The sequence below is a fragment of the Pongo pygmaeus genome, chromosome 17, assembly GCF_028885625.2.
Source record: "Pongo pygmaeus isolate AG05252 chromosome 17, NHGRI_mPonPyg2-v2.0_pri, whole genome shotgun sequence".
NCBI classification, from domain to species: Eukaryota; Metazoa; Chordata; class Mammalia; order Primates; family Hominidae; genus Pongo; species Pongo pygmaeus.
The window spans coordinates 91089848-91103246 of NC_072390.2; positions in this window are offsets into that span (position 1 = coordinate 91089848).

Consider the following 13399-nt stretch of genomic DNA (forward strand, 5'->3'; position numbering starts at 1 on the left):
GAAACTTTAAAAAAATAGTAATTTTACATGTTTAAAAAGCTGATGTAGTTTTTAGTTCTCCCACACTCATAGTTTAATAAAAAGATGGTCTATGTACCAAATAAATAAAAATAGAGGTTGAGTTAATCCATTTACTTGTTATTTTATTCTCTTTCTTTCTCTCACTCAGTGAAGACCAATTGGGTACAAAATATGTTTCAAGTATCCAATTAGGCACTAGGAATAAAAGCAAAGAAGAATAAAATACAATTCCTGTCATTTAAAACCCTACGTAGAAAGAGAAAGACACACGAAGTGGAAATATTCCTTCAAGTTTTTAAATTCATGTGTTTCAGTTTCATAGATAATGATAAAAGATTTACTGAACAAAATATGTAAAATAGAGCATTATGGCTTTAGCCAATCAAGGTAGAGACTAGTAAACTCATTTAGTGAAAATGAGTCAAGGGAAATATATTGTCGTTAGTGTGTATTTCTTGTGATAGTTTGGATTTCCAGATAATTCTGGTCTGATGTCATTCTATGACAGGGACAGTGAGTCTCAATGGCAGGAATAAAGGACAGGAATGTGGGCCACGAATTGATCCATCATAAGAGGAAGGGCTAAGGAAGAGGTCAGGCCCCCAGAGAAAGGAGTGGAAAGAAGGGAAGTCATTTCCAGGCCACTCGGGTGTTTGCCCTCTGCAAAGACCAAGGCCCTGCCTTCAGTCTTCCACCAAAACAGTGGCTCAGAGAGGGCTCGGACGGGCAACACTGCCAGGTGCTCTGTGTCCCAGGGCACAGTGCAGGGTCAGCCTCGCCATGGTCACCCCCGTCACCATCGCCATCCGTGCCACCATCAAACCCTTCCCAGACACTGACATGCAAAATGAAAGAAAATCTTTTTAAACCCCTGACTTAAATGTTTATCTTCTAGGAAGGCAGAACTAAAATGGTGCACATATCTGTAGTGTTGCCTTGAATATCATGTTTTGTGGTCTTTCCAGCAGATGGCAAGCCTGTGGTTGATACACTATATCCAATTTATTTTGAAATCCTCACAGAAACCAGCCAGCCTTGTTTGTAGAACAAATGTGTTCAGACATAAGAAGTGGAGTGAATCTAAGATGAAAAGCTGATGATCTGTGGGTTGGGATGACCATGGGTCATTGATTACTGTATGAACATGGAGGGAGGGTGGTAGACTTCTGATGGGAAAGAAAATTCTCTTACAAAGGTGGACATGAAGTCATTTTTGAATCCAAATAAATAAACAACAAAGACCTCAAAAAGCAAGGATGGGTTGGGGGATATGGAAATAATCTTGAGCATCCCCAAGCTTGTCATGAACTTTTTACAAGTTATTTGCAAAAAAATTAAGCATATTAATTTGAAACTAGAAACCAACTTCTCACTTTTCCATAATCTGAGTAAACTGTTTGAACTGTGAGAGTTGATTTAGCCTTTTGATGTCAAAAATAAACTTCATACTATAAAACATGATATCTATCCATCCAACACTCTCAACTATTTCTTTCAGCATCTCTGCAGCTACCGACCCATCTGCCAATTGATTCCTCCCTCCATCATGCATTTGTTCTCATCCAAAGAACACTTTGCCTTCTGCTCGTTAAGCATGGTACCAGAAGATCTGGTGCAAGATAGATAAGCCACAATCTCTGAGGGCCTCAGACCCATTGAACACTGAACCGTAAATGATTTAGGAAAGCTGGGAAAAGTTATACTATGGGGTTCTTTAAAGGGTCTGAGGCATCACAAACAAGGGAGTGATTGTCTTTGTAATGTGTCAGGGAAATGTTTCAGATTTTCCTGGGATAGAATGTGTGGGCTGGATCTCACAAAAGGAGAGAACAGCATATGCATCAAAGAGCAGAGGCTCTGCCCGGCAGCATTTATCCAGAGAAGCAGAAACTATAGGAGATGCCTACACATAGGCATAGACAGATGCAGATACATACACACACGTACACAAATGCATATACACACAGAGGCACAGGCACACAGATGCATACACACAGACACATAGACACGCATGCACAGACATGCACACAGACACACAGAGACACATAGATGTGCACACACAGATATGCACACAGATGCATACACGCAGGTACAAATATGTATATACACACAGATGCACAGATACATGGAGATGCATACACACATAGGCATACACATGTACACATATGCACAGAGGCATAGGCACAGACATATAGTCATGTTCATACATGCAGACACACACAGAGATGCATACACACATACACATATACATATACATACACATACAGATGCATGCACACAGAGATGCATATGCACAGACACATAGATGTGCACACACAGACATACACACATATGCATACACACATACACATATGCACAGAAACACAGATGCACAGCCACACAAAGACACATAGCCATGCTCATACACACAGACACAGATGCATACACACACATACACATATGCATATACACACATATGCACAAACACACACAGATGCGTACACACAGACACATAGATATGCACACACAGACATACACACACAGATGCATACACACAGACACACAGACATGCACACACAGACATACACACACAGATGCATACACACACAGACACATAAACATGCACACACCAATGCATAGAAACATGTATACATACATGCATGAACATGCATGTGCATATGTAATTCTTATTAGATGCATCATACACATACACACACATTTTTAAGGAGTTGTTACATGGATTGGCCGTATGTCATTCTGGAGGCTGGTGGAGCAGTGTCTGTAGCCTGTTTGCATAGCTGATGCTGAGCTGTAGTCCACGAAGCAGGCAGTGGGGATACAGCTTTCATGGGGATAGTAAGAGCATGTGGAGCCCACAGGCATGAGCCAGGAGACCACAAGACTGGCTGCGGTGGGGTCCTTGTTGCCTCTGCTGTTTATGTGGGTGCTGCAGAAGCCAGAGTTCTCTACTGCAGAGCTAGACACACACACACATACACGTGTACATGAGCATGCATGTGTGTGTGCCTGTGTCCCACCTGGTCCAGGAGTCAGAGCCTCCCAAGAAGGCAGGAGGATCCACAGCTGAGCAGCCACTGCAGCTGCCTCCCTCCCCACCCCTACTCCTATGCTATGGGAAACGCAGAAGAAAGGGAATGCGGCTACACAGTTGAGCCTGGGCAGGTTGACACATTTCACAGCCACCACTGTGGGTGAACAGAAGGTAGCTACTGGGTGAGAACTGGCCACTGTGCTGCAGGGAGAGTTGGATTAAACAGATCAGGAAGGGCCTGTGTGCTTGGCAGAGGATCTGGAGGTCAGCCGGGAGCTGATCACAGGCTCCTAGAAGAGTTTTAAGACATCACCGAGCATGGTCATTTTATAAGTTTTAGAAACGTAAGTGTTTAGCAGTATGGAGGAAGCAATGGAGAGACAGGGGCTGGTGTAGGGAGAGAACTAGATGCTTAATGTGATGGTCAAGGTGAGAAGTTCAAAGGGCTGAATGCGGCTCCGACAGCGGAGATGGACTGGCCGAGCTGCCAGGTCCTCCTTGCAGACAAGCGGCCTTGAGCAAGTTACTGACGCTCCCTCCGCCTCCGTCACCTTGTGGTTAAAAATGGGGAAAACGATAATATTTACACCTGAAGGTTACTGTGAGCATTAAAGGAGATGATCCCTGCAAAGCGTCTTGGCAAGCAGCATTAGACAAATGCTACCCATTTTTGTTTGAACAGACATCAAGCTCCAAACCTTTTGTCTTAGTTGCAATCCTCCTTTCTTCCTCCCGCTAAAAGCCTAGGCATTTGAGACCTCGGGTCTTTCACCCCAGCTAAATCAACACTCAGAGAACAGCCTTGCTGGTGGAGAAGGGAAAGACAAAGTGAGAACTTTAAGTATTGGGGAGCGAGATCTGCTACCGTTTCAAAATATTCCCCCATCGCCTGTCATCTGTGAGATACTGAAGGATCCTAGGAAGGCTTCTGTATTATCAAATACATTGATTTTAATTTATTGTATTTTAATTTGTTCACATTCATTATCTATTAATGATCTATAGGGCAACCTTCTATTAAACATCATATTGAGTGAATATCAGTTCCCTAAGTAGGTCCTATGATGACAATTCACCAAGGATTCCAGAAAGCAAAAAAATCTAATTTTGGAAGTATAAATTACTGAAAATATGGAAGTATTATTAGGACCTATTTATGTGAAATTTGCCATAGTCTGTCTTTTCCTTAGTTTGTTAAATGTCTGGGCATTTTGAAAGTCATACTGTTTTCTGCCCACTAAATTATTTTGTACGTCATGGATCTAGACATTTTGGGTGGAACAGTACAAAAACACTGAAAGTGAATATGAGCATTTTTTTCAGATGTGATAAATAAGGGGTTGTGCTGCCAATCAGAACACCTGGCTTCTAGTCCCACCAGGATGGGACACTAGGCAAGTCCCTTAACCCTGCTGGAATTTGCATAGATTTTTCCTGAGATTCTTTGCATCTGTGTATTGTGCAACTGAGTCAAATCTCAATGTGTACAATGTCAAGGAAAGAGAAGGCATATCCAGGCTTCAGTCCACGCAACCTGTGAGCAGGGACACAGGAGCCATCGCCCAGGTCTGTGTCTTATTAGGGAAGCCCTGAGCAAGTTACTTATTCTCTGTAGACCTCAGCTTTCCATCAAAAAGAATGAGCATGATAGTCATACACACCTCATAGGGCTGTTGTGCTAGTAAATGCTAAGAAATAAATGCTTACTGGTGTTATTACTTTTGCTTCCCATCTAAGGAAAGATTAACTTTAGTGGTAGCACTCAATCTTAAGAAGACTGAGTTTATGCTACCTGTAGATAGCGAAAAGGAAGAAAAATTAAGATAGCAGTTTTGGGACACCCTGTGGTTCACAAAGATGCCTAACTACTGGTCTATAGCTTAGTCACAGGAGGAAAATGATTTGATTATAATTGGCAAGTATTTTTCCATTTCTTATATGATCTTTAGTTGGCTAAATATTCCAACATATTAGGTAAAATCCTAATTGTGTAGTAAAATTGTAGAGTAAACTGTATTAACCTTCCTTAAATGAAGCGTTGACATTTTCTCTTTGTCTTCCCGTCTTCCTCATTTAGCTCATTCTTTTTTTCAAACATTTCTTAGGTTCTGCATAGCTCTCCAGAACAACAACAAAAAAAAATCTTTTTTTTCTTTTTATTATTATTATTATTATACTTTAAGTTCTAGGGTACATGTGCACAATGTGCAGCTTAGTTACATATGTATACATGTGCCATGCTGGTGTGCTGCACCCATTAACTTGCCATTTAGCATTAGGTATATCTCCTAATGCTATCCCTCCCCACTCCCCCCGCCCCACAACAGTCCCCAGAGTGTGATGTTCTCCTTCCTGTGTCCATGTGTTCTCATTGTTCAATTCCCATCTATGAGTGAGAACATGCAGTGTTTGGTTTTTTCTCCTTGCGATAGTTTACTGAGAATGATGATTTCCAATTTCATCCATGTCCCTACAAAGGACATGAACTCATCATTTTTTATGGCTGCATAGTATTCCATGGTGTATATGTGCCACATTTTCTTAATCCAGTCTATCATTGTTGGACATTTGGGTTGGTTCCAAGTCTTTGCTATTGTGAATAGTGCCGCAATAAACATACATGTGCATGTGTCTTTATAGCAGCATGATTTATAGTCCTTTGGGTATATACCCAGTAATGGGATGGCTGGGTCAAATGGTATTTCTAGTTCTAGATCCCTGAGGAATCGCCACACTGACTTCCACAATGGTTGAACTAGTTTACATTCCCACCAACAGTGTAAAAGTGTTCCTATTTCTCCACATCCTCTCCAGCACCTGTTGTTTCCTGACTTTTTAATGACTGCCATTCTAACTGGTGTGAGATGGTATCCCATTATGGTTTTGATTTGCATTTCTCTGATGGCCAGTGATGGTGAGCATTTTTTCATGTGTCTTTGGGCTGCATAAATGTCTTCTTTTGAGAAGTGTCTGTTCATATCCTTTGCCCACTTTTTGATGGGGTTGTTTGTTTTTTTCTTGTAAATTTGTTGGAGTTCATTGTAGATTCTGGATATTAGCCCCTTGTCAGATGAATAGGTTGCGAAAATTTTCTCCCATTTTGTAGGTTGCCTGTTCACTCTGATGGTAGTTTCCCTTGCTGTGCAGAAGCTCTTTAGTTTAATTAGATCCCATTTGTCAGTGTTGGCTTTTGTGACCATTGCTTTTGGTGTTTTAGACATGAAGTCCTTGCCCATGTCTATGTCCTGAATGGTAATGCCTAGGTTTTCTTCTAGGGTTTTTATGGTTTTAGGTCTAACGTTTAAGTCTTTAATCCATCTTGAATTAATTTTTGTATAAGGTGTAAGGAAGGGATACAGCTTCAGCTTTCTGCATATGGCTAGCCAGTTTTCCCAGCACCATTTATTAAATAGAGAATCCTTTCCCCATTGCTTGTTTTTCTCAGGTTTATCAAAGATCGGATAGTTGTAGATACGCGGCATTATTTCTGAGGGCTCTGTTCTGTTCCATTGATCTATATCTCTGTTTTGGTACCAGTACCATGCTGTTTTGGTTACTGTTGCCTTGTAGTATAGTTTGAAGTCAGGTAGCATGATGCCTCCAGTTTTGTTCTTTTGGCTTAGGATTTATTTGGCGATGCGGGCTCTTTTTTGTTTCCACATAAACTTTAAGGTAGTTTTCTCCAATTCTGTGAAGAAAGTCATTGGTAGCTTGATGGGGATGGCATTGAATCTATAAATTACCTTGGGCAGTATGGCCATTTTCACGATATTGATTCTTCCTACCCATGAGCATGGAAAGTTCTTCCATTTGTTTGTATCCTCTTTTATTTCATTGAGCAGTGGTTTGTAGTTCTCCTTGAAGAGGTCCTTCATGTCCCTTGTAAGTTGGATTCCTAAGCATTTTATTCTCTTTGAAGCAATTGTGAATGGGAGTTCACTCATGATTTGGCTCTCTGTTTGTTATTGGTGTATAAGAATGTTTGTGATTTTTGTACATTGATTTTGTATCCCGAGACTTTCCTGAAGTTGCTTATCAGCTTGAGGAGATTTTGGGCTGAGACAATGGGGTTTTCTAGATATACAATCATGTCATCTGCAAACAGGGACAATTTGACTTCCTCTTTTCCTAATTGAATACTCTTTATTTCCTTCTCCTGTCTAACTGCCCTGGCCAGAACTTCCAACACTATATTGAATAGGAGTGGTGAGAGAGGGCATCCCTGTCTTGTGCCAGTTTTCAAAGGGAATGCTTCCAGGTTTTGCCCATTCAGTATGATATTGGCTGTGGGTTTGTCATAGATAGCTCTTATTATTTTGAGATACGTCCCATCAATACCTAATCTATTGAGAGTTTTTAGCATGAAGTGTTGTTGAATTTTGTCAAAGGCCTTTTCTGCATCTATTGAGATAATCATGTGGTTTTTGTCTTTGGTTCTGTTTATATGCTGGATTACATTTCTTGATTTGCGTATGTTGAACCAGCCTTGCATTCCAGGGATGAAGCCCACTTGATCCTGGTGGATAAGCTTTTTGATGTGCTGCTGGATTCGGTTTGCCAGTATTTTATTGAGGATTTTTGCATCAATGTTCATCAAGGATATTGGTCTAAAAATTCTCTTTTTTGGTTGTCTCTGCCAGGCTTTGGTATCAGGATGATGCTGGCCTCATAAAATGAGTTAGGGAGGATTCCCTCTTTTTCTATTGATTGGAATAGTTTCAGAAGGAATGGTACCAGTTCCTCCTTGTACCTCTGGTAGAATTCGGCTGTGAATCCATCTGGTCCTGGACTCTTTTTGGTTGGTAAGCTATTGATTATTGCCACAATTTCAGCTCCTGTTATTGGTCTATTCAGAGATTCAACTTCTTCCTGGTTTAGTCTTGGGAGAGTGTATGTGTCGAGGAATTTATCCATTTCTTCTAGATTTTCTAGTTTATTTGCGTAGAGATGTTTGTAGTATTCTCTGATGGTAGTTTGTATTTCTGTGGGATCGGTGGTGATATCCCCTTTATCATTTTTTATTGTGTCTATTTGATTCTTCTCTCGTTTTTTCTTTATTAGTCTTGCTAGCGATCTATCAATTTTGTTGATCCTTTCAAAAAACCAGCTCCTGGATTCATTAATTTTTTGAAGGGTTTTTTGTGTCTCTATTTCCTTCAGTTCTGCTCTGATTTTAGTTATTTCTTGCCTTCTGCTAGCTTTTGAATGTGTTTGCTCTTGCTTTTCTAGTTCTTTTAATTGTGATGTTAGGGTGTCAATTTTGGATCTTTCCTGCTTTCTCTTGTGGGCATTTAGTGCTATAAATTTCCCGCTACACACTGCTTTGAATGTGTCCCAGAGATTCTGGTACATTGTGTCTTGGTTCTCGTTGGTTTCAAAGAACATCTTTATTTCTGCCTTCATTTCGTTATGTACCCAGTAGTCATTCAGGAGCAGGTTGTTCAGTTTCCATGTAGTTGAACGGTTTTGAGTGAGTTTCTTAATCCTGAGTTCTAGTTTGATTGCACTGTGGTCTGAGAGACAGTTTGTTATAATTTCTGTTCTTTTACATTGGCTGAGGAGAGCTTTACTTCCAACTACGTGGTCAGTTTTGGAATAGGTGTGGTGTGGTGCTGAAAAAAATGTATATTGTGTTGATTTGGGGTGGAGAGTTCTGTAGATGTCTATTAGGTCCACTTGGTGCAGAGCTGAGTTCAATTCCTGGGTATCCTTGTTAACTTTCTGTCTCGTTGATCTGTCTAATGTTGACAGTGGGGTGTTAAGGTCTCCCATTATTATTGTGTGGTAGTCTAAGTCTCTTTGTAGGTCACTCAGGACTTGCTTTATGAATCTGGGTGCTCCTGTACTGGGTGCATATATATTTAGGATAGTTAGCTCTTCTTGTTGAATTGATCCCTTTACCATTATATAATGGCCTTCTTTGTCTCTTTTGATCTTTGTTGGTTTAAAGTCTGTTTTATCAGAGACTAGGATTGCCACCCCTGCCTTTTTTTGTTTTCCATTTGCTTGGTAAATCTTCCTCCATCCTTTTATTTTGAGCCTATGTGTGTCTCTGCACATGAGATGGGTTTCCTGAATACAGCACACTGATGGGTCTTGACTCTTTATCCAATTTGCCAGTCTGTGTCTTGTAATTGGAGCATTTAGTCCATTTACATTTAAAGTTAATATTGTTATGTGTGAATTTGATCCTGTCATTATGATGTTAGCTGGTTATTTTGCTTGTTAGTTGATGCAGTTTCTTCCTAGTCTCGATGGTCTTTATATTTTGGCATGATTTTGCAGTGGCTGGTACCGGTTGTGCCTTTCCATGTTTAGTGTTTCCTTCAGGAGCTCTTTTAGGGCAGGCCTGGTGGTGACAAAGTCTCTCAGCATTTGCTTGTCTGTAAAGTATTTTATTTCTCCTTCACTTATGAAGCTTAGTTTGGCTGGATATGAAATTCTGGGTTGAAAATTCTTTTCTTTAAGAATGTTGAATATTGGCCCCCACTCTCTTCTGGCTTGTAGAGTTTCTGCTGACAGATCTGCTATTAGTCTGATGGGCTTCCCTTTGTGGGTAACCCGACCTTTCTCTCTGGCTGCCCTTAACATTTTTTCCTTCATTTCAACTTTGGTGAATCTGACAATTATGTGTCTTGGAGTTGCTCTTCTCAAGGAGTATCTTTGTGGTGTTCTCTGTATTTCCTAAATCTGAATGTTGGCCTGCCTTGCTAGATTGGGGAAGTTCTCCTGGACAATATCCTGCAGAGTGTTTTCCAACTTGGTTCCATTCTCCCCGTCACTTTCAGGTACACCAATCAGACGTAGATTTGGTCTTTTCACATAGTCCCACATTTCTTGGAGGCTTTGTTCGTTTCTTTTTATTCTTTTTTCGCTAAACTTCCTCTCTTGCTTCATTTCATTCATTTCATCTTCCATCGCTGATACCCTTTCTTCCAGTTGGTCACATTGGCTCCTGAGGCTTCTGCATTCTTTGCGTAGTTCTCGAGCCTTGACTTTCAGTTCCATCAGCTCCTTTAAGCACTTCTCTGTATTGGTTATTCTAGTTATACATTCGTCTAAAGTTTTTTCAAAGTTTTCAACTTCTTTGCCTTTGGTTTGAATTTCCTCCTGTAGCTCGGAGTAGTTTGATTGTCTGAAGCCTTCTTCTCTCAACTCGTCAAAGTCATTCTCCATCCAGCTTTGTTCCGTTGCTGGTGAGGAACTGCGTTCCTTTGGAGGAGGAGAGGCACTCTGCTTTTTAGAGTTTCCAGTTTTTCTGCTCTGTTTTTTCCCCATCTTTGTGGTTTTATCCACTTTTGGTCTTTGATGATGGTGTTGTACAGATGGGTTTTTGGTGTGGATGTCCTTTCTGTTTGTTAGTTTTCCTTCTAACAGACAGGACCCTCAGCTGCATGTCTGTTGGAGTTTGCTAGAGGTCCACTCCAGACCCTGTTTGCCTGGGTATCAGCAGCAGTGTCTGTGTCTGCAGAACCGCGGGTTTTTGTGATCTGCAAATGCTGCTGTCTGATCGTTCCTCTGGAAGTTTTGTCTCAGAGGAGTACCCGGCCGTGTGAGGTGTCAGTCTGCCCCTACTGGGGGGTGCCTCCCAGTTAGGCTGCTCGGGGGTCAGGGGTCAGGGACCCATTTGAGGAGGCAGTCTGCTCGTTCTCAGATCTCCAGCTGAGTGCTGGGAGAATCACTGCTCTCCTCAAAGCTGTCAGACAGGGACATTTAAGTCTGCAGAGGTTACTGCTGTCTTTCTGTTTGTCTGTGCCCTGCCCCCAGAGGTGGAGCCTACAGAGGCAGGCAGGCCTCCTTGAGCTGTGGTGGGCTCCACCCAGTTCGACCTTCCCAGCTGCTTTGTTTACCTAAGCAGCCTAGGCAATGGTGGGCGCCCCTCCCCCAGCCTTGCTGCTGCCTTGCAGTTTGATCTCAGACTGCTGTGCTAGCAATCAGCAAGACTCCATGGGCATAGGACCCTCCGAGCCAGGTGCGGGCTATAATCTCCTGGTGCGCCATTTCCTAAGCCTCTCAGAAAAGCACAGTATTTGGGTGGGAGTGGCCCAATTTTCCAGGTGCCATCTGTCACCCCTTTCCTTGAGCAGGAAAGGGAACTCCCTGACCCCTTGCACTTCCCGAGTGAGGCAATGCCTCGCCCTGCTTTGGCTGGCGCATGGTGCGCTGCCCCCACTGTCCTGCGCCCACTGTCTGGCAGTCCCTAGTGAGATGAACCCAGTACCTCAGATGGAAATGCAGAAATCACACGTCTTCTGCGTCGCTCACACTGGGAGCTGTAGACCGGAGCTGTTCCTATTCGGCCATCTTGGCTCCTCCCAAACAAAAAATCTTTATGTTTAGAAAGATCCACCATGGTTTTACAAGGGCTGTCGGAAGCTCTTAAACCACAAAGCAAATCCTCCTACAGCCCCAGCTGTGGAAAATTCCATCACTGAGAATGTCACGCACTGCATTAGTGCATCCCAGTGTGAGGTAGTCTCTCCAAACATGCAAATGTCGCAGTGGTGGTCTCAGCCTTCCCGTGGATCCTTCTACTCTTAGGTCCCTGAGAGTGCAAGCACTTTCAGGAATAGCAGAGGAAGGAGCAATCTGAAAAGCTGGTCTCCTGAGCAGCACAGGCCCCAAAAGGACACAGCAGGGGGAAATTCCAGAAAGCAGGAGAGTTTGTGCAGGAGAGGAGGTCAGCTTTTGAAGGACAGGGTTGGAGGCAAACTACATGGGGTTGAATAATGTCCCCCACATTCATGCTCACCTGGAACCTGTGAATATGACTTTATTTGGAAATAGGGTCTTTGCAGATGTAATCAAATTAAAATGAGATCACACTTGGTTCCAGTGGGCTCAACTCCAATATCGTGTTGGACATCACGTGAGTGATGTCCTTGCAAGAAGATGAGAGACACAAGTCTGGAGACACAGGGGGGTTTGCCATAGAAAGAGGAGAAGGAAGGACATCAAATTCAGATTTTGAACACTGATTCTCTATGCTGGCATTGACTATTTCTAAACATTATGAATTTCCACAGGATCAGCATTAATTCTATCATCCAGTCCAAACATTATAATTTGTGGAATATACTTTTCCTTTATTGATGAGCTATATTAGGATAATAATGTGGTGTATTTTTCACATACACTATATTTTGAGGCTAATATTATTTAGCAGATGATAAAAGATATGAAAACAGAAAACGCTCAAATAAATCACCCAGTTTTTGAAAAATAAATCATCACTCTTAACTTGTTTTTCATGTTGCAGCCATATCCCATAGCTACACTTTCTCTAAAGCAATCTTGATAGGCATGTAAGGAATGAAAAAAAGTTATTTTGATTCTCCTGTCCCCCTGGTGATTCATGTTTCTTTGTAAACTGAAATGTTGAGAGTCAAATAGATTGTATCAGAAAGAACAAAGTGGTTAAAGAAACAGAAGAGATAGAAAGATCTTGAAAGGTCTGGGGGACTGTTTGTAATGGACGCTATAGAGGGAACACTCTTCTCTATAGAAATGTTTCCTTCCTAACACAAAAGAAATAAGAAAAACAGTTTTCAGTGGCCTGCATGACAAGATATAATGTCCCATCATGTCTATTAAGATCTCAGTGGTAATATGGGAGCATTGGCATTTAATAGAAACAGATTCTAGGTCAGGTGGTTTTTTAAAAATAGTTCTTTCCTTGCTTGGAAAGGAATGTGACTTAGAGAGTAATCCATCAATCTTTTAGAGTGGTTTTAAACTTCTACCAGCCTGGAAAATTTCCCCCATACTTACCAGAAGTAAGACAATGACGTATCTGATGGCACTGAGCTTTAGTCATGAGTTTTATTTGGAAATGCTTTTCAAAGCTTTACTTGCCCCGTCTCAATTCTTTAAAATACGGCTCATTTTATTGCATCTCTTGTTCTGAAGCTTATATCAATTTGTGTGTCTTGGATATGTGCAATTTTACTACAATTGACACAGATCTTTCTCTCACTTATTTACAGTATGAGAAGCACCATGGAACAGTGTGTTCCTCCTTCCAAGTTTCCAGCATATCCTAGGCCCAAGGCTGGTGGAAGTGTGAGAATCTAGGGCTTGAAAAATAGCTGTCAGGTTGCCATTCAGATTTGCTGCTGCTTTGACAGACAGGAAAAGTGTGAGTCAATGAAGTCTCAACAAATTCAAATACTTTATTCTACCTTTATTATAGCTTCTTAATTGCTCCAAGGGCCAGAATGCCAAAGGTAAAACTAAGTTAATAATAATGGTAGTAGTTAAAATAGATTGAGTTTTTTTTAAATAATTAAACTTGGAGTGGTAAGAACTTTCCTGGACCCTGTATTGTTCTGTCTTCCCTAATATATG